The sequence below is a fragment of the Pteronotus mesoamericanus genome, unplaced genomic scaffold (genome assembly GCF_021234165.1).
Source record: "Pteronotus mesoamericanus isolate MK-2021 breed Mesoamerican mustached bat unplaced genomic scaffold, CSHL_Meso_final scaffold_85, whole genome shotgun sequence".
Classification (NCBI taxonomy): Eukaryota; Metazoa; Chordata; class Mammalia; order Chiroptera; family Mormoopidae; genus Pteronotus; species Pteronotus mesoamericanus.
Window position 1 is genome coordinate 17,304,523 of NW_026555329.1, and position 23,440 is coordinate 17,327,962.

The window sequence follows — 23,440 nt, forward strand, 5'->3', positions numbered from 1 at the left end:
CAAATAATAGGGGAAACAAAAACAAAGACACTAGAGGAAATTTTAGCCTCTGACACCACATTAAGCAGAGCTTAATCCCTAGTCAGAGAAACATGAAACCTCACACTAAAGGCCTATCTACCTCAGTTTGCTTACTCAGTATATTATGTCTAGTTATCACATGGCATACCAAAGAAAAAAACAAAACAAAACAAACAAAAATGCCCCCAGTATTTGAAGAGACAGAGCAATCATCGTAAACATACCTGATAGAGTTGTTGGGATTGTCGGACCAGGAATTTTTAAAAACTATGATTAATAAGCTAAGTGCTCTAATGGGTAAAGTAGACAGCATAAAGGAATAGATGGAAATCTTTAGAAAGAACCAAACAGAAAGGCTAGGGGTCAAAAACTCTGTAACAGAAATGAAGAATGCCTTTGATGGGATTATTAGTAGACTGGAAACAGTCAAGGAAAGAATTTCTGAGCTTCAGGATATCTCAATAGAAATTTCTAAAACCAAAAATCAAAGCGAAAACAGACATTTACGAGAACAGAACAGAATATCCAACAACCGTGGGACAACTATATAAGGTACAACATATATGTGATGTGAATACCAGAAGGAGAAGAAAGAAGGAAAAGAAGAAATATTTGAAGTAATAAAGGCTGAGAATTTTCTAAAATTAATGACAGACACAAACCACAGTTCCAGGAAGCTCAGAGAACGCCAAACAAGTAAATAATGGACACCACCCCCCAAAATCTATGCTTATTCATGTCATATTCAAACTGCAGAAAATCAGAGATAAAGAGAAAATCTTCACAGTTCAGAAGGGGAGAAAAAACCATACCTGTAGAGGAACAAGAATAAGAATAAGAATTGGACTTCTCTTCAGAAACCAAGCAAGCAAAGAGAGAATGGAGGGAAATATTTAAAGTGTTAGAAAATGTTTCTATGTCATTTTGAACTTCCTTGACTAATTTTTCTATCTTAAAAGTTGCTATGGTGCACTGTGCCTTTGGTGGCCTCCAGTAAATCATATTTCCCAGTATTCTGTTTCATGGTCCCCTTCCACATTGACCCTGGGCTTGGCTACTGGTTTCAATGATGTTTTTTAAGTGGTGCTCGGGTTCTGGTGATTAGTTTCATCCAATGAAACATTAGTAAGCATAATATAAGGCTTGATCGATGCTGCACGCTGGGGTTTATTTTCTTGAAGCTCCTCCTGGAAATAGCTTTGCTCTGAGAAGGCCAAGCAGACACCTGGAGAGGCCCACATCAAGAACTGGGACCCGTGGCCAAGAGCCACACCTGGGCTGCCAACCTGTGGTCAGTGCCACTGCCTGTCACGTGGATGAGGCCGTTTCAGATCTTTCAGCTCTCCCAGGGCTCATGTAGCATAGGGGCCACCTGATTAACCCACAGAATCATAGAAAATAACAAATTGTTACTTTAAACCACCAAGTTTTATGGCAGTTCAATATGTTAGTAATAGACTAAACACTTTATAATTTACTTCTTAGTATAGTTTATAACATTCCTTGATGCTATACAAAAGTCAGACTTTTTTTCAGGGCTAAGTGTGATTTGGCTTACTGCTTTGACCATGAAGACTGGCTTTCCTCTACACTTTTAAAAAATGCATAATTAATGATCATTTCATAAGTCTTAGAAGTGTCTTTTTGGTAATCTTCCCAGGAACTGAGAAAATGAATGACTCAAATCACTGAGTAACAGGATCCTTTTGAAAGTCATGTGGCTCTTAATACTTTGCTTTCAATAAAACTAAAGGAGGATGGGATTAAATTGTTTCTAGTGAAATGCTAAAAATCACACGGTGAATCACTGTGTGATTTTTAGCATTTCACTCAAAATGAATTCACTTACTTGAATAACATTGCTGTAACAAGACTTTTTAAAAAGAAACAAAAAGACAAGAACTTTTCCAAATGTGAACAAGATTTCTTATTTATAAAAACAAAAACAGAAATAGTTTTTTTTAAATTTATTTTTTAAAATTATTTACTTTTTAAATACATTTGTCTCTGCCTCCCCCCGACCTCTTTCCCTTGCCCCCTCTCACCTTCCCTCCCTCAGCTCTTCCCCTTTGGTTTTGTCCATGAGTCCTTGCTATATGTTCCTTGACTTTCCCCTTCCCTTCCCTTTCCCTGCCCCCCCCTTCCCTCTTGTCTCTGTTGATTTCTTTTCCTTTCAGTGTTGCTAGTCATATTTTCCCTGCATCTTTGCATTGTTGGTTAGGTTCCGCTTATAGGTGAGATCATATGGTATTTGTCTTTCGCCCCCTGGCTTATTTCGCTTAGCATGATGCTCTCCAGTTCCATCCATGCTGACGCAAAGTTTAGTACTTCTTTTTTTCTTTCTGCTGCGTAGTATTCCATTGTGTATATGTACCATCACTTTTTGATCCAATCATCTACTGATGGGCATTTAGGTTGCTTCCAACACTTGGCTATTGTAAATTGTGCTGCTATGAACATTGGGGTGCATAGGTTCTTTTGTATTGGCGTTTTGGTGTTCTCAGGGTATAGTCCCAGCAGGGGAATCGCTGGATCAAAAGGCAGTTCCATTTTCAGCTTTCTGAGGAAATTCCACACTGCTTTCCATAGTGGCTGCACCAGTCTGCATTCCCACCAACAGTGGACTAGAGTTCCCTTTTCTCCACAGCCTCGCCAGCACCTGTTGTTTGTGGATCTGTTTATGATGGCCATTCTGACCGGTGTGAGGTGGTACCTCATGGTGGTTTTGATCTGCAGTTCTCTGATGGCTAGTGATGCTGAGCATCCTTTCAAATGCCTCTGGGCCCTCTGTATCTCCTCCTTAGAAAAGCATCTGCCCAGGTCCTTTGCCCATTTTTTGATTGGATCGTTTGTCTTCTTGGAGTAGAGTCGAGTGAGTTCTTTATATATCTTGGAGATCAAACCTCTATCTGAAAAAACAGAAATAGTTGATGTGGAACTCTGTGTTATTCTAGCAATAAGTCATACTCATCAATGGACACAGGAACTAAATGGGAAAAAAAGAACAGCCTCATCTCATTAAATAATTTTTCTGGAAATTATTAACTTATTTTGTTTTGATTTACTACATGATAATAATTTTGGTGATAACTGAATCTCAAAGAACATTTTACCATTTAGAGAATTTTTTTGGTCACAGAAAATATCTTATTTTCAGTTTATAAGAATCTTTGGAGAGATATATAAGTGGTCAGCTGGACATTTTCAATTATAGAAATATACTTTACAAACAAGTTTCAGAAGGAAATAAGAATATCAATTTTCCAACCAAATGTAAAGCTTATTCATACATTTTGAATAAATTATTCCCAATTTCTTAATTTAAAAATTTTCAAGCCTCTGAAAAAATTTTTAAAATTATACCAAAAAAATCCTTTAAATAATTCACCAATTGTTAAAATTTTGCCACACTTGCTTTTTGCCCTTTTAAATGTGTCTAGGTATGTGTGCATGCACATTTCTGTATCTACCACTTGAAGGTAAGTTATGAGCACTTTTAAATATTTCAGCATGGACAATACCACTGTCATATCTAAGAAAACTGGAAAATTAACAATTTTTCCATAATATTAGTTGTCTGAGCACAATCTTTTGCAGCAGATTTTTTTCTTTTTTGACCTACCATTCAGTGCATTGCATTTGTTGTTATGTTTGTTTTTACTCTTTCTCACTCTTTTAATCCTTACCCAAGGAAATATTTATTGATTTTAGAGACAGAGGAAAGAAGAGAGAGAGAAAGAGAGAGAGAGAGAGAGAAACACTGATGCGACAGAGAAACATCAATCAGTTGCCTCCCGTACACGCACCAACCAGGGATTGAACCCTCAACCTATGCATGTCTCCTGACTGGAGACTGAACTGAAACCTTTTGGGGTGTGAGATGATGCTCTGCCCAAGCCTCCCAGCCAGGCCTTTCCTTTTCAGTCTTTTTCAATTTAACAATGTGTGCCTGCCACCATCACTGTCATTTTTTGTTTATTTTTGTTATTTATGTTAGACTTGTGTATTTTTTAAAAAATAAAAGATGGTAAGTATTAGAATAATGTAGCACTTAGATTCCTAGAAGTACTTGAATAATTTTATTTTTAAATGTCAATATTTATACTATGAGGAAAAGCATGTTTTTGTGACTATGTAACCAGAAAGTTTAATTAGTTGAAAAATGTTAGATGGCAACTTCAAATGATTGAGAGTACACAATTTAAAAAATTATTTTAGGTAATAGCAAGCAAAAATATATTTGAAAACCATTGGGTGAAATAATCTTGAGATTATTTCCAACTCTAAAACTTGAGTATTTAACTTATCTCACATAACTCACACAAAGCTGTCTGTGGTTGTTACTAATCCATTTCATAAATGGGGAATCCTGTGTCTCCGGTGAGTTAATTAATTTACCCAAGTTTACATTTTTGGGAAGTGCCAGAGCTGAGACTTGAACGGGCTCTGTCTATTTCTGGATTCCCTGCTCTTTCCTCTGTCATTCACATGTAGAAGGGCTCTGGACAGGAAAATTAGGAAGCAAAACAACAAAACAAAATCAGAGCCCAGTCAGAACAAAGGGTTAACAGGGAGAGGGACAAAGTTCTTGTACAAAAGGCTGTGTTTGCCCAGGACTCATCAGGAGTTAGTCAATTTTAAAAGACAGGTGATTAAAGGGAGTTGATTCCTGTTCCCTGAGGCTCCTGCACTCAACACACACACACACACACACACACACACACACACAAAAGGACCACTTTGCAAATCCCCCCCACCCCCCAACACACACACGTTCTGCTCTGCTCTTTTCTCTCCTGGTGCTTGGTTGGGAGTCCAAACCTAGCCTCGACTAGGGGGGAGTGGCACAGAGAGGCAGTAGTGTGGTTAAAAAGCAACATTACATGAGATCTAACCTTTTAACAAATTTTTAAGTGTGCGATGTGGCATTGTGAGCTAAAAGCAAAATGACTGAAACTTTACAAATTTTGTAATTTGTAAAGTCATTTACAAGTGACTGTGCGTGACTGAAATGTCATACCCTTTGAACCGTGAGGCATACACCCATAGGTACCACTGCTCCCTCCTCCCAGCCTCTGGCAGTCACCATTCTACTTTGTTCTTCAGCGATTTTGACAACTTTAGCGGAATCATGCAATATTTGTCCTTCTGTGACTGGCTTATGTCACTTAGATTGATGTCCTCAGGACTCATCCAGGTTGTATCATATGACATAACTATTCTTTATGGCTCAATAATCTTCATGTACATACATGGTGGGGAAAAGTTAGATTTTCAGTTATTTGTATGGAAAATAATGCAATAATTAATAAGTAATAATATAAGAATGAACTCTGTGTTTTGTGTATGCACAACTGTAAAGCTGCTTTTGCCCCACCCTCTATATTCATCTATCAGTGGACATTTCAGTTGTTTCTCTCTCTTGGAAATTATGGATAGTGCAATGAAAATGGGAGTGCAAATACCTCTTTGGGATCCCAATTTTACAAACTTTGGATAAATATTCAGAAGTAGGATTGCTGGATAGGGTAGTTCAAGTTTTAACTTTTTATGGAAACTCTACACTGTTTTACATAGCAGCTGTTCTAGTTCACATTTCCACCAACAGTGTACAAGGGCCCCCCTTTCTTCACACACATGCCGACCCTCATTGTTCTGTTATGTTTTGTTTCATTGACAATGGCCATCCCACAGATGTGAGGTGGTATCTCATGATTTTGATTTGTGATGTTGAGCATCTTTTCACATACCCGTGGGCCATTGTTATGCTTCTTTGGGGAAATATCTATTAAAGTCCTTTGCCCATTTTAAAATTGAATTATTTGGGTGTGTTGGGTTTTTTGTTTGTTTGTTTATTTGTTTGCTATTGAGTTGTAGGACTTCCTTATACAATATATTTTGGATATTAATCCCTTATTGGTCAGATGTAGTTTGCAAATATTTTGCACCTTCCTATAGATTATCTTTTAACTCTGTTGCTTTCTTGGCTGTGCAGAAGCTTTTTAGTTTGATCAAGTCCCACTTGTCTACATTTGTTTTCGTTACCTATGTTTGTGATGCCATATCAAGAAATCATTGTCAAGATCAACAGCAAAAAGTTTTTCTTGTATAGTTTCCTCTGGAGTTTTACAATTTCAGGTATTATGTTTAAGCCTTTAATCCATTTTGAGTTGACTTTGTGTATAGTGTAAGATAAGAATCCAATTTCATTCTTTGGCATGTGGATATTCAATTTTCCTACCACTATTTGTTGGAGACGTTCTTTTCTCCATTGTTCATTCAGGCATTCTTGTTGAAGATCAGTTGACTGCGTAATATGGGTTTATTTCTGTGCTCTCCGTTCTGTTTCACTGATTCTGTTCTGTCTTTATGCCAGTACCACACTATTTTTTCTTTTTTATCACTGTATCTTTGTTATAACATTTAAAATCAGGAAGTGTGATGCCTCTAGGTTTGTTATGCTTCCTCATGATTGTTTTGGCTATTTGGTGTCCTTTGTGGCTCCACATGAATTTTAGGACTGTTTTACGTGTTTCTGTGAAAAATGCAATTGGGATTTTTATAGGGATTACATTGAATCATTAGATAACTCTGGGTAATGTGGACATTTTAATATATTAAGTCTTACAATTCATGAACATGGAATGTCTTTCCATTTATTTTTCTCTAAATTCTTTCAACAGTATTTGTAGGTTTCAGCGTGAAAGCCTTTTGCCTTCTGGCTTAGATTTATAGATACTTTGTTCTTTTTGGTGCTGTTGTTAATGGTATTATTTTCTTGGTTTCTTTCAAGTACTGTTTGTTGTTAGTGTATTAAAACCACAGCTGATTTTTGTATTTTGGTTTTATATCCTTTACCTTTACTGAATTCATTTATTAGTTCTGACAGTTTTTAAATGGAATCTTTAGACGTGTGTACATAAGATTGAGTGATCTGTGAACAGAGATCATGTGATTTCCTCCTTTCCAGTTTGGATGCCTCTTATATCTTCTTGCCTGATTGCTCTGAGTGGGACATCTAGCACTTTCTATCCTGCCATCTTGCTGACATCATGACTTAGTCCTGCTTCTTATCAAATATCCGCATGCTATTTTATGTGATCTCCCTAAGAGGATAAGTGACTAAAATGGTGACGGCCTCCCGGTGAGACCGGTGGGAACATGTTTAGGGCAGGCTAGAGCTCTTAAGCCACACTGCAAAGTTTACCTCTTGCACCACGTGGTTGACTCTGTCTTTAAAGCCCATGAGGACAGCCTGCTGAGCATCTCAAGGAGACATCCAGATTCTAACATATTTATGGGAAGGAATGGGGAATTGTATATGTGCCTCTGAAACTTAAATTGAACAATTTGCAGGCTAACTTATAATTTTTTGAAAAGCTATTACAGTGTTTATCTTCTCAGAAGTATACTAAAGCCATTCCATAGATGGAATAAAATAACTTTCAGCAATGAAAGGCGGAAATCCTCAAACTTGAGAGTAATGCTGGCATCTTATGATGGAATCGTAACTATTTCAGAGTCATAACAATCTCTCAGTCTTGGGAAATCCATCTCCAGTGAGCCCAATAATGTAACGCTTTATTCCATTTAGATGTCAGGGCATGACACAATAAATTTCCACCCTACACTTAACCTATATCCTTGGGCACACAGGGCTGTCAGAGAAATACTACAGATTGTAGTTGTAACAGTACTTTATGGGTTTAATTTCAGTGTGGTATAAAAATAGGGGATGCTTGATTATGCCCCAATGACAGGTATAACATTTTCTCCTATAAGGCTACAAATTCTAGCTTATCGATTGCCTTCTCCTTTGCACTAATTCTGCTACCTTCTGTTTTTACACAAATTCAAAATCCCTTAACAGATTTATGGTTTTGTGCCCATTCGTTGAATTAATCCCTTATGACTGAATTTCCTGTGTCCACGTTTACTCTTTTTAAAAGTGTTTCCTTCTCTCTTGGCTCACAGTAGTTAGTGGTTTTTGAGAACAGTAATGCATCTGTCATCTCCCCTAGCACCTGGCAGGGTGCTATGTGGAGGGGGGCAGTTCTACAAATGTTTGCAAATGGAATTGTTCTCTTGTTACCAACGCAGCCATGCTGGTTCACCTGTCTCAGACTCATTCAGAGCCACCTAGCAAAAACTCAGAATCCTGAGACATGAAAGACCATTCCTGGTCTTTTTCTTCATCTGGAAGAGCTGTTACAAGTCCATACACATGGTGCTGCATGTTCTACAAAACAAAAAATATAGATGTCATTAAAAAAATTCAGCAACATAATTATATGTGACAATTAAAGACAGCCTAGGATAAATGAAGTAGCACCTGTAGCTTTTGGGCTTTACTATTTGAGCCACTGATAATACTAATCAGTTGGGATAGCTGGCAGGAAATCCAATAGACAAGGACAATTATTAACACTGTAAAACCATCCGGAAATGCTCATCCTCTGTGGCTACCCAACAATCAATATGAGTGGACTTTATTATAGGCTGCAAAAGGGAAACCAAGCTTATAAAGTATCAGTTGCTGTTCTTTTGCAGTTTCCAAGTCTCAAACACTGCTTTACTTAATATCCTCTTGAAAATCTCTTCCATTCTCCCCTGATTTCTCTTGCCTACAGCTATTGCTACAGGAGAATATTACAGTAATCAATCAATATCTGATTAAAAGTGTGAAGCTCTTTCATTATCTCCACTAGGTGATTGAATTCCTTCTGCCTGAGCAACAAGATTCTCTTTTAAATTGCTGCAGCAGTAATTGGTGCTGTGTGCGAATGCCAGGCTGCATTTGTCCCGGGTGATTGAGTAAGTCTATTTCCTTCATATCAGAATGCGAAGTAGAGGCCACTCAGTATTCATCAAAAGATGGTCACTACAGAATAACCATGGTCACTTGAACTCTAGTCTAAATGTCCAGTTTCTTTTGACCCCCTATTCCAAACACACACATGCAACCTATTTGTTTTAGTACTTTATTTTATGAAATGTCACTCAGGAACTATTTCTGTGCATCTGATAGCTAGTTTTCTCTTCCAAAAAGTTTTTGAAAGACCACGTTGTTGGTTAAGAAGGAGGAAAAGCACATGCCTTGTATGGGCTAACAATTATCTTTTGGCAAGGTTGACTTCCAGTTATCATCAATGGTAAAGGTGATGTGAATAACACAAAGAATTGCAACTGTCAAGTAATAGAACAGTTTCCCATTGAAAACCAGTAAATTACAGTACTATTTTTCATCTATCTTTTTAGAAGAATGACTAAGTAAAATATTCACCTCATTGGCCTTCTGTCGAACCTCTGATGCACAAGCTCATCATCAATTAGTGAAGATAGAAATGAAATAGGCAGAGAAGAACATGGATAAATAAAGAACATGGATAATTTGCCTATGAATCATCATCAGTTAACTAAAAAGCAAAGCTTTTAACCTAAATCCAAGGAAACCACTTTGCATGGTTGGTTCTTTTCGCATAATGCAGAAAAAAAGTAGAAATCAGATATAAAGGTAAGATGCTTTCTATTCTACTTTTTGAAACTTGATGAATATTTTTAACTTTTAGGGATCTGCAACAGTTTTGGAAGTCTGATGAGAGCTATGGACCCTCTTTATAGAAAAATGCACAATCATAGGATCATTACAAGAATAACATATGAGTATAAGAATATATGAAGACAAGAATATGACTGATGCCCTCTGGAGTTGCACAATGCTTACATACAGATGATATTACCTCTTCTAGGGACTCCAGATGAGGAAACCCTGCCGCGCTTGCTCTCTACTGGATCTTTGGCAGAAATGAGTTGAAAATTAAGTAGGCAAGGTTCTCTTCTCAGCTAGGCTAGTATATCCACCACTCCTGTGGGAAAGCAGTCAGCTGAAGCCTGTCTAAATCACCAGAGGGGGAGTATTGTCAGGTGGCTTCAATCCTAGAAGTTCAGTGGTTTTGCTCAGAATGTCGCATTTACTTACAGAAGGAACAATCAATCAGTTGGAAAATGCTGTTGCTATAGGTGACCATTACAAGCAAAATAAATCTCTTGTGCCTTGCTATAGCTTTGAGCTGACTTTTGAGCTGACTGCAGCTGGCTTTATTGAGCGTTCTAAATTTTCCTACGCATGAAAGATTTTGAAAATGTAATTCAATTGTCAGTACCACTGGAATGAAAAGAAGCAAGGAAATGGCTGGATTTTGGCTTTTTTTCTGGATTAGATGAGCAGCTGTTGGGCAAAAGGTCTACCATCATGGCAATTTGAGCCAAATAAAACTCCACTAAGTAGGACTGTTAACTTCAATCAGGCTTCTTAGAATACGTGAGACAGTGTCAAGGTCAAGGAGAGCAGCCTAAAGAATTGGAAATGTTATTGCTTCCAAATGGATAATTTCTCTTCCTCTCTCTTGCTGCCAAGCTATACCCATTTGCTCACATTTCCCACATTTTTTATTCTGTATTTTGATGTATAAATGCAGGTAGTACTAGAGGGAATGATCTTTTTGAAGACTGTTACTATAAGGATGGAAAAAAGTTTAAACAGACACAGTTTAACCTATATGTGTTCTTCCACTTAATAAGTATTTTTCTGAAAGCCTCCTAGATACCAAATCTGTGTCTCAGCTACCATTTTTCCTTAAGGCCTCAGAATAACCTGTTTACAATTAAGGAAGCTTAGCAGAGTGACTGAAAACTAGTAGAAAGACGGCTTTGAACACAATCCTCTTTGTTCTCACTGCACTGTATGTTCCCATATGACACAAAGGCTCCTTCAAGGACTCAGGATCTTTGTTGAGAAATACATAAAGATGCCTGAGATGATTTTGAAAACAAAAAACAAAAAACAAAAAACTCTTAATATCACGGAACATGAAAAGGTGGCACTTTTGAATTCATTTCTCACCAACGTAGCACCTAAAGAGAATATATTTTTAACAAGATCATAAAGTTTTCCATCTGTGGGATCACAAGAGGTCTGATTTTCGACTCTGATTTTTTATGATATCCATAAGCATTCCGTTCTACCTTCCCACAATGTCATGGGGAAAAAGCAAAGCTATGCTGATAATGTCCTTGGTTTTATTTTTCCCCTTACAGAGAACAATGATTTATTCATAGACCAGCTTTGACAAAATGTTTTGGGGAAGCTAGGATTTCTTTAAAAGGGAATAGAAAAGTGGGATTGGGTTGTGGGACATGTATATTTAGTCCTAAACAGCAGAATCTGTTTTTTTATTTTCTGCCTGCTATTACATTGTGTCATGCAGTAATATGAGAGCTTTGTTTTCTTTAACCTTGAACACAGAAAAAGTCTTGAGTCATTAATTTCTTGGGATGCAAACACACTTCCATAGAGTAGCAACTTATTTGCTTAAATTGTCCAGTCAATCAAATCTACTGAGAAATATATAATACACACAGAGAACACAGGAAGGCCAGGGCTCTCCAAGTAATATTTGGGTAAATGTGAGTGAGTGGGGTAATGCAACCTCTTAGTGCAGATAAGGAGTTGGGGGCCTTGGGGGTAGTATCCTCTGTCATCTTGGGGCCTTTATATAATGTGCTCCACCCACCTGGGCAAGAGCTGGTGCTGCTCACATTCGCAGTTGATGTCTGTGAGTGTCATAACTCAGTATCTGGTCTCTCTGTCTGGCCCTCCCTTGCCTACCCAGCCTCCCCTCAGCTCCCCTAGTGTTAGATTCCCCCTCCTTCTGCAAGCTCTCCCCTCCACTGTCTGTTGCTTCCACCCTGGGGCTGCAGGAACTTCTGGATCCCATCCCTCCTACACACAAACTGTGAGTGGAGCAGGAAAGCCAAGTATCAGGGCATCTTTTCTTTTCTTCTGACAAACTACACTGTACCACCTGGTTTACTTCAATTCGATTTCCTCCTGATTAACAGACTCATCATTAAATCCCATAGGGGAAGCCAGACAAGAGGTGCCCCCTGTCCTGTGTCTAGTCATTTTCTCATCTCTTGCCTCATCTCATCTTATTGTACCCTACCTCATCTTACCTCTCCTCCCATTTTCTTTTCCTAACTTCCCTCAAACTCTCAGGAATAGAAATAAAGTAGTCTCGCTCTCTCGCTCCAAGTCATATTTTCTTTTTATCAGTGAGAAGCAAGCTTTATAGCTTAAAGATACAAAGGGTATTTTCTCCACACTCTGAGCTGGACAAATTCTATCAGCTGAGTCCTGGATCTAGATATGCTAAAGGTGATTTTAAAGAAGTTTAGCAAATTCATTCTCTGTCTCTCCCTACAATGTCTCCTGACTGAGGACATAAACTTTAGAGATATAAAGCTTCAAATGAACAAAAGTTTACAGGAAGAATGAAAATAAATGGCTCTATATTCACAAAGGTAGTGTTTCTGCCTATGAATGGGATTGTTCCTTTGTCTGTGCATGCATCCTTGGGTTCTGTTGCACAATTGGCAACTAATGCACAATTTCATCATGTGTGGACAAACACTGTTAGCCCTCACAGTGAACACACAGTGAGCAGGAGTTCAGGGTTTGTGGGTATTTTCTCAGTCTTCTACGATTGGATCCTCTTCCACCAGTGTGTCCAAACTTTGTTTTGTTTAACAGTCTTCTTTTAAAAAGTGTTTACATAAGGGAGACTCACCCAGTTCTGATGTCACATAAGTAATTGGTTCTTTGCACATTTGAAAGAATAATTTTATTAGCTAGTCAAAGTCTCCCTCTATTAGAGCTCTATCCTTCCAAGATGCTGTGTCTTGGGTCAATCTTCTGGGTCAATGAGCATCCTGTTGTCCATCTTTTAAATGACTCTTTCTATCCTATTGCATTTTTACTTCTGATCAACATTCTACTTTCCACAAAGCTCCAGCTTGGGTGCTGTATTTACCCTTTCTACGTAATTCTCTCTTCCCTAGCACAAGTCAATCAAGGACTCTGAGAAGATTTCTTAAGTCCACAGTCATTTGTATATGCAAAATTTCAGATGTTTAAATGATCATTATTTTGGTGATTTAGAACTTGGAAGAACAAAGAATTTTTTTTGTCTTATATTTATTGTTTTCCATTAGTTTGTTTAATTACATTTATTAATAAAGCATTTTCCAGGCTTGGGACAAACTGATAATGTGAGCCACAAAACTTATTTTAAATTAAAAAAATTTTTTTAAAAATTTTTAGGGAGAGGGGAAGAGAGGGAGAGAAACATCAATGTGTGGTTGCTTCTCACACTCCCCAACTGGAGACCTGGCCCTCAACCCAGGCATGTGCCCTGACTGGGATCGAACCAGCGACCCTTTGGTTTGTAGACCAGCACTCAATCCACTGAGCCACACCAGCCAGGGCCACAAAACTAATTTTTAAAATGCATATCCTTTAGCCCTAACCGGTGTGACTCAGTTGATTAGGCATTGTCCTGCAAAGTGAAAGATACCTGGTTCAATTCCTGGTCAGGTTGCAGGTTTGGTCCCTGATTGGAGCACATGCAGGACACAGCCCATCAATGTTTCTCTTCCTCTCTTTGCCCCTCCCTTCCCCTCTCTCTAAAAATAAATAAATAAAATCTAAAAAAAAGCATATCCTTTAATATAGCATTAAAATAGTTTTCATTTAGTCAGATATTTGTGGTTTTTTCTTGAAGGTCAATTTTTCATCAGTGATCACAGTGATGTAAAGCAATATATATAGACATGTATTTCTAAACAGTAATTTAGGGTTCCATCATATAATGGTGACAGGAAATCCCACATCAAGATAGAAGTGAAAAATGACTCCTAACTAATGGATTTGGGGGGTAGGCTGATTGGCACTGTGAGGATAAGACTATTTTGTTCCTTGTTGGGAGATTAGTACAGAAATAGATGTGTGAGTCAAACTTCAGCACAGTAATAACTTCCTGACAGGCGCTCTCTCCAAACCCAAAGTACATTAAGTTTAAATCCAAAGAGCCATTACATATCAAATATTTTTTTTCTCAACTTTTCTATAAATTGGAAGAAAGGGAAATTTTGTATTTTAAGTAGAAACCACAATAAACTGGTTGGTATATAAGATACTGCCTACTGTAGACCATGACAGAAGTTAAATCCCAAGGATGAGCCAATTGATTGGCTTATGGTAGAGAGCCATACCACTGACTCAGAAAACAATGCTTTGGGGTGGGGCATGAGCTTTCAAGAGGTTGAGACTGCCTGCTCACACGATTGGGAAGAAGTCCCAGCACAAATAAAAAGAGATGGGCCTCTGTCCCTTCAGTGCCTCAGGGAAACCAGAACCATCTTTGATACATTACATGTTTTCCTAACTTTGAATATTTAGTCTTTCATAAATCTTGGAGAAAAACTTTTTTGACTCCCATAGCTTTCAGGCTGTTGAAATAGGACACAAGGAACTCATTTCAAGTTAGTTACAGACACAAGAGCCACATGAACAATGTCAACTGTGGCTTAGATATTGTCCAACTCCTAAGGAAAAGACATGCGAACCGTTAATTGAGTGCCTAATAAATGTAGAACAATGTTCTGGGCACTTTATTTCTGACTTAATCCTCACAACCTCCCTGTGAGGTTTGATGCCCACTGAAAGATGTGGGAAATGATGTTTATGAAAGTTAAATAAATTATCTGCTGTCTTATAGTTAAAAATTGGAAGGCCCATTCCTTGAGCTCTGGTCTGCCAAAATTCACTTTAGTTTTACTCTATCATACTTCCTTTATAAGTGACTTTCTCAGAAACTTCTATACGTCCACTGCTTAAGAAAAGGGGCCCTCTTAGCCTTGTCAGACTTACTACCTAACCCATTGTATTAACTATCTAGGGCTGCCATGCAAATGACTGGGTGGCTTAAACACCGGAAGTTTATTTTCGCACAGTTCTGAAGGTTTGAAATATAAAATAAAGGTGTCAGCAGGTTTGATTTTTTCTGAGGCCTCCTCTCCCTTTGGCTTGCACATGCTGCTTCCGTGCTGTGTCCTCATATGGACCTTTCTCTCTGTGCATGCACATCCCTGGTATGTCTGTGTGTCCAAATTTTCTCTTCTTGTAAAGACACCAGTCACATTGGATTAGGGCCTACTCTAATGACCTCATTTTAACTTTATTACCTCTTTATGGGTTGTATCTCTATGTGCAGTCTATTCTGAGGTAGTAGGAGTTTGAACTTCAACATAAGAGTTGGAAAGGGGAGATACAGTTCAGACTGTAACACCCACTTAGATAACAAAAAGCATTAGATCATTTTCTTCTGGGCTTTACAAGTTTCTCCCCTACACTACCCAGGAAAGAACACCAAGCACTGTGACAAAAGACAAATGCAATGTTTTCAGTGCTTGTTTTGGGTTTTATTTACAACATTTAATTCAGATCTGTGAATCATGCAATCCTTAGCCTTGAGGTGGTTTTCGTGCCTTCTATAGACTGACTTGATACAAGTAGATTTAAATTTATGTAAACACAGTATTAAAATGGGGGCTTCTGATTCCTGATGGAAGATGCACTACCTACTTTTGTATAGTAATGACCATAGATCATCCATACAGTGAGAGGAGATCCGGAGCTCTGTTGACAGTAGGACAGAGGAGATCAGCGAGGGCCATACTGAACCCAAGAGAGGAGGTGAACTGGCTAGGATTTGGCAAACTACCTTAGAAGCTGGAAGGGGTAAGCTTTAGCAAGGTGGTAGGCAAGAGAGGAAGCATGAGACAGTTGGGAGAGGTCTAGGGACATGTAGTCGGCAGTCTGGAGTCAGCCAGGGAGAAGGGGTTTGGGCACAGGACTGCTGGTGTGAAAGGGACTGGTCATATCTGAAACAGCAAGATAATAATTATACTAGCTAATGATTATTACACACCCACTATATACCAGGCATATAGGGTTCTCTGTGTGTGTATGTGTGTATCTCCTCTGGGGGCTTTACAAAAACTTACATATTCTCTATGATCTTTCTTCCATCCTCTGTGGGTCTCACGACCAAAGGTTTCCCTTCTCCCTCCGACTACAAGATCTTCTCTACCCTTTTTCATTTGAGTAGCCACCGAGCCTTCTCATTCCCCATCCAGAGGTTCAGACTCATCTGGTTGCTTGGAGGAGCATCTATGCATTTTTTTTTATCCTCACCCAAGGAAACACTCATTGATTTTAGAGAGAAAGAAAGGGAGGAAGAGGGAAGGAGAGGGAGAGAAATATTGATGCAAGAGAGAAACATCGATCAGGGATGGAACTTGGAACATAGGTATGTGCCCTGACCAGGAGTCAAACCGCATGGCCTTCCAGTTTATGGGACAGCATGCCAACCAACTGAGCCACACCAGCCAGGGCCATCTAAGGATCTTCATCTAGCTAGGAGGTCAAGGATTTCTCCCAGTCTTCGTTTCTGCTTTGTCATGGCCAGGAGGATGAAAATCCACATTTGTGGTGCCGTGAAAGAGGAGATGGAAGAGGGGTAAATATGCACTATTTAAGAAAAGAAGACAGGACCATACATATACTCAACAGCAAATCCTTGATTGACAGCTGTCTCTTCCAATTAGAATGCCATTTCCATCAGAGGATACGCCTCTCCCAGGGTCATGACTCTGGCTCGAGCAGACGCAATCCATACGTGTTTGTTGAATGAATAAATGAGTTCTGTGAAAATTTGAGCAGATAAAGGAATGAACATGAGAATTCTTCCTGGTAGTCATTTGCCACAGCCTTGCTTCACTTCCTGGGCTATTTTCATGTCTATTTTTGCTCAAAATCATAGACACAGAAGCCTATAAGAACTCTTTGGTTTATAGAATATTATCTCACAACAGAACTTCCTACACTTTTTGAAAGAAAAAGGGTGAATATTAGCCCTGAGAAATAATAGGCTTTCTATAATTGAAACTCTGTATCTCCAGACATGCTTCCACATACAAGCAGGGGCCAAATGTTGTCTTTTGTATTGAATTAAGGCAGGCTTTCAGAAAATAACTTCTATAGTAATTCTAGTTTTATTTTTCAAGACTGCATTAAGTTCAGCAGCAGATGGTAAGCTCTTTGGACTAGATTTTATGCATTTTGCTTGTAAAATCAGAGCACAGATTCTAAATTCAGACAACTGAGTTGAAATTCTAGCTCCCCACTTGCTATCTTATACAATTTTGGCAAGATGTTTAACCTGTCTCATTGGGTTTCGTCATTTATAATACAGGGATCATAATAATGCCTGCCTCATAGTGTACTGTGAGAATTGCATGAGTTACATATATAAAGCAGTTAGAAAGGAGTTTGGCACACAGGAGAGAAAAGCAAGTGTCACTGTTACTGTAATAGACTAAGGAATCCTTTGCCTAGCATTCTATGAGAATGTACTTGTTAAAGGGCCTGATGCACTATCTAAATGGCATATAATGTGAGAGGCAAAGGACAAAGGACCTAATAAAGACACAGGCAGTGCTAGGTGTTTCATATACATCATCTCAATTAATCTTTACATTATTCCCATTTACACACCAAAACAAAGCAAAACAAACAAAAAACAATCTCAGGTTAAATACATGTAAATTCCCACTTCTAGTAAATGGCAGAACCAGATTTCAAATGTGGCTTTGTCAGAGTCTAAAGCCTGTTGTGTTTGAATGGTCTAAGTGCAGAACTACTTAAAGAAAATTGAAGTTTAGAAAATGTTCAGCTATAGCATTCTGTGCTAAAAACGTTAAAGTGGTTGTGGAATACCTAATTTGGTTTCCCAAAATAAGTAGGTTATCTCCCTGGAGAGAGGAGTAATTTCCCTTGTAGGATATTGTAAAAGCTTATCACTTTTTACTGAGGCAGAGAGTGGCTTAAAATATGGATTTAGAAATATAATTTTGGTTTTATAGAAATTTTCATAAGCAGAATGGGTACTGGTTTGGGGGTGTGGAAATCATATCAGTCATGATTTAAATTCATATAGCTTACTGTTCTTATTAGTGCCTATAGTTTAAGAAAAAAATAAAAAAGGAGCCCTCCTTTAAGTCTTTAGTGGGACATATACTAGAAAACAAGATCCCTGTCATATTATCCTGTGTGTATTTCTTGGTCTCAACCTGTCCTTTCTTCCATTTTATTTTACTCATGTGGGGGTCTTAGAATGTGTGATGTGTTTTCATGGGTAAAATGTATGTGTGTGGGGAGGGGGGAGAGGGCAGGGGTTCTCCTGTATTATGCCTCAGTCTCTATTTAATAATTTCACTACCTTGTACATTTTTCTCTCTGTGTTTACTTTCACTTGATTTCACATTGCCCTCTCTTCTTTCGCCACAATATACACCTGAAGTCTGTTTTACTTATAACTAATAAAGTTGCATGTTCTCTGTTCTTACTTTAGCCTATGAAAAGAGTAGTTGATATTTCTCTCTATTTAAAAAGCTGACTCATGTGGCCTTATGTTAATTTTCTCTTGATAGCATAAAAGGATTTCCATCTCATTTTAAATAACTAGGAATAAATTGGACAAATTATATAAAGTAGCAGCATTGAAACTATGACTGAAATAACACATCTACCTAAATAAAGGTTATATGTTAAGGGATTTGAAGACGGAAAAATGCCCTTTAAGGGAGTACAGTCTATTTTATTATTTCCAAGTAGATACTGAATTCATCCTTGGAGAAATCCTTCATTGTTAAGCCCTCCTAGTCATGCTGATGTTAAGAAAGAAAGAAAGAGAGAAAGAAAGAAAGAAAGCAGGAAGGAAGGAAGGAAGGAAGGAAGGAAGGAAGGAAGGAAGGAAGGAAGGAAGGAAGGAAGGAAGGAAAGAAGGAAGGAAGGAAGGAAGGAAGGAAGGAAGGAAGGAAGGAAGGAAGGAAGGAAGGAAGGAAGGAAAGAAGGAAGGAAAAGCACCTATCCAATATTCCTGGGAATTCACCTAAAAGTGGGTGCTGGCATTCACTATTCTGTTTTGTAATGAGGTTAACTTGATAGTAAAAATAAGCCCACATAGAATCAGAAATTGTCCTGGACCTGAAAAGCACTGTGGGTTCTTGGATGATGTGATGATTTTTGTGCAAGTGTTTTCTCCCAGGCACTGAAACCTTATTCCAGCAGACAGGATGGGCAGTCCTTATCTTCTCTTCAGCCGAGGTGGCAGAGAGCACTGGGAAAAGGAGTGGGACTCAGCTGGCATGAACCATTTACCCTGGGCTGTTGGTTAAGGTTGAATGAACTGCAGTCTGGGAAATGTGCCATGGGCCATGGAACTTCACACGACACATGGGACAAGACCCCCTCATTTGTGGGTTTGGAATATTTTCCCTGACGGGAATGGGTACTCCCAGTGTCAGTCATCCTGGGGCAGGAAATAACCTGAGTCTCAGGAACAAAGGACTTTCTGCTTCTCTCTGCATGGGAAGCAGCTGGTCCTAGACTCCCGGGTGCAGAAACGCCTAAAGCTTCCTGTCGGTGAGAGTAGAGCCGGCAGGCCCACCACCCAGAGGCCTGCTGGGGAACCCACAGGTAGGCAAGGCACTGTCAGAATACAGACTTCTACCAGCGCTCGCAGTTGTGTTTCTTTGTCTTCATGTTTCCAGTAAACTCATTAACAGCTGATTTAGTCTGACCTGTAGGAGAGTCAGGGGAATTGAAATTGGGGGAGCACAGATGGGCCTAGAAGTGAGGTGATTACACAGGGGTCACCTGCCCCCAAGGAGGTGGCCTAGCAGCAAGTGGAGAAAGCAGAGCAGAGGAAAAGTGAGGGACTTTTAGAGCATTGCCCTGGGAAACTCCTGGAAAACCATAGGTGAGGAGATGACCGTTGAAGGAGGCTAATTTCTTCCAGGGAGACAGAGTTCATGAAATTAAGATTTTGCATGTAAAGAGGAAGTCTGCCCTGATTTGGTGGACATAGATGAGGAGGTCAACAATACATGGGATTGACTTGAAAAATTTACAACAGTGATTTAAAATGCGTGCTAAACTAAATGCTCAGATAAATATTTCAGCAATAAAATGAATTGTATTAATGTGTGACTTAATGAGAAGCAATAGATTATATCTGTTAAGTGTTGCCATCCTTCTTTCAAATTATTATTTTAATGTTGTAATTATTTGATGTGATTAAGAAGCCACTCAGCAAAGACAATATTTTCACCTAAATTAAATGTGTTGGCAGAATAATTTGTTTTTGCACATTTGATATGAATGAGTCTTTTTTACATTTTTTATGAATAAATAGATTAGAATCATGTTATCTTGTCTCAGTGTCAGCATTTTGCCCCTTTCATTTTGTGCTGAAATGTTTGACAAGGTTTTTCTGAATGTAGGATTGGAAGAAGAAAAAATTGAACATCTAAATACTAGGTGAAAGCCCTGTGACTCAGCAGAAATACAATAAGAGAACCCGGAAGGAGAATCTGTTTTTGAGTTCCTGGCTGTGTCACTTGGTGTGGACGCTAATCAGTTAGTTGATTCTTCTGAGCCTCGGTTTTCCCATCTGTAATCCCACAGCGTTGTTTAGAAAACACAATGATAAAATGTTTATAGGAAATGCTATGAAGTGTAGGCAGTCCATCTAACCTGTCTTGTTTCCTTGCCGTCCTGGGATTCTGGCGGGAGTAGGGGTTGGCGTTAGTGGAAAGCCCCTAATCAAGGGGTAGAGAAATCCAAGCAATAGTCAGCCAAAAATATTTGAGTTATAAGATTGTTTTAAATCTTAATGTTCAGGGGCTTATTAGATAACTTGTTGAGCCAAAGCTCCCAAAACTGGCTGTGATTCAGAATAATCTTGTGAAAAATTCTAGACCTTGAGCATGGTCATATACTTATCATTTCTTTGAGTAACAGACTGTTTGGTATGAATTTATGTGCCTCAGAGATTCCTGTTTGGGTTGAGGGAGAAAAAAGAGAACAGGGCAATATGGACTGAGAACAAGAGATCCAGTGAGCCAGAGCTCCAGTGAGCATTTCTCCTTCCTGTCCCCTCTCCCCCCAGTTCCACAGGGCACAAGCACAGGTATCAGTAACAAGAGGCACTGACCAGGAGTCTGAAGAGGAAGACAGGCCTGGGATTATTTCTAAGTCTAAGAGGCTCTCTGTAAATATGGCAAAACACATTGAGTCTGGGAAATTCCACAAGTGTCTGAATTCTCTATGTATTCAGTGGCGCCCAGAATGCATTGAAGTGTACATACTGATGTAAATATGATGCCATATGTTAGTAAAACTTGGAAATTTTCTCTTGCTAATTAGTTGTAGATACATCTTGCTTACTTTCTCCCTTCACTCACACAATTGGTGTGATTTAGGAAACTCACAGAAAAATATGGAGACTTGATTTGTAAAAAACTTTTAACCGGAAAAAATCCACTGGATGAAATTGGCTTTGTTTTCTTATTTACAGTATAAGAAAAAATTGTTAGCTTTAATGTGGTTTTGCCCAGAAATGAAGCAAACAAGAAATCATGAAATAAAGATTACATGATAAGAAAGCATTCTTGAGAAAAGATTAAAGTAACTGTAACTACTTACTAGGTTCTTGCTTATCTGTTAGTTTACCTTCACATTTACACTGTATGTACTCAATGTGCACAAAACTTAAGAGTTTATTCTATCAGAAGTGGGTAGAAATGGGGTGATTCCAGAACACTAGGTGAATGGATAGATAGTTTTATGTGGAAACACGTAGGTGTGGCCCTTCACAAAAAACTTTAAGAGAATTTCCCATTCCATTTTTACACACCTTATGAGATAAATATTTTTCCTATTCAGGTAAAGTTCAAAGTTAAATAAAATGTTAAAATTAACCCATCTAACAAGTGACAGAGATGAGATTGAAATCCAGGCCACTTATATTGCAAAATCCCGTGTTCTTTCTCTCTTTTTCTATTGCCTTCTCCTTGCCACTTCTTGAAATTTGCCTGGCTATATATATATACCCACTTTGCTCTACAACTTGCCTCATTTCTCAGAGACCAGACATTGACATCCAGGGTGAGAAAGAAAAACAAATGAGACCTTTGGTCGCTGCAGTTACACACTTATCATAAGATATTTGGTAAATACTTCTTAACCTGTTTCACATAGGAAATTCTGAAGACAGTCACGGAATCCCATGTAGACTTGACTGGTGTTACTGTAGACCAGCTTGAGGGTCAACACTACAAAACCTGGGTTAGATTTTAAAATTTATCTAGAGCCTAAGTTGAAATGTAAGGTCTAGGAACTTCTATGACTATGATCTGAAATAGCTGTTACATTGGTGAATATTTCAAATATCAGACATTAATATTTATTCATCAATCATACACATATATACAGCCTCAGTTATATGTAAAAAGATGGATCTTTTTAAAGAGAAACATTGAATTTAGTTTTAAGTGATCAAACCTGGGCTCTCAAATTTCAGGATAAAAATTTTTCTAAATTAAGCCTGACTTGATTGTGCTGGCCTTCAAATACATGTATATATACGCATATGTGTTCACATATATACATATAGATATTCTCTTCTTTTAATTGCTGAAAAGATCTTTTAATTGCCACTTGTTTCATATTTCAGAATTATCTTCATCCACACAAAATTATATCATCTTTTATGTACAGTTTATCTCAAACAGATTCAGAGGAAACAAGCAATGAGAAACACTGGGAATAATTATGGAAAATGTGTTTAGGCACATGAATGAATTAAAGTATTCATTCAATTTCTGAAGAAAGGAAATTAAGAGACATAAATAAAAAACATATTTTGGTATTGAGTTTTAAAGGGAAGACAGGGGAGATGAATACAAGGTTTTACAGTCTTGTCAATACAGCAATACAGATTGTAGAAGTATAGACAAGAATTAAGGTGCACTCTGCAGAGAGGTTAGGTATATCAGATTGTAAGTAATGCATCAGGTACATTAGGCCAAGAGCAGAGTGTTGGCGGGATGGGGCAGTTTCCATCAAACGGTGTTTGTGGTAGGGTATGGGAATGATGAGATCACATGGGAGCTCATACAGTTGGAGGAGAGAAGAGATTCCAGCTCTGATGCTGGGATATTTGGGAACACTGGGAGAGAAGGATCCAGCAATGGAGAGAAAGGGGCAGAGATCAAGCAAAGAAGTAAAACAGACGAGAGTAGAAATTGCATCAAACACTGCTGGGAGACTTGAGTAAGAGGTGAACCAAAATCAGACCACAGATTTGGCCCTGTCAGGGGTGCTGGTGACTGAGCAGAAGGGAAGCTGGCAGAGGAAGAGAAGGAACTCACGACAGCGAAGACAGGGGAGGTCAACTCTTCCTCCCATTTAGCTGTGAAAAAGTATGGAGAAATGGGGTGGATGTGGGGTCAGAAAGGACTTGAAGATTTTATAACACATTTATTTTGCTGATGGTAAAATTCCAGGTCCATTACAGAAGAAGCATTTATAGTCATAGGAAGAGCTCACACACATCTATCTCTCAGAGGGAGCACAGTGCTTGACCTCACCCCACTCATGGGCAACAGATGA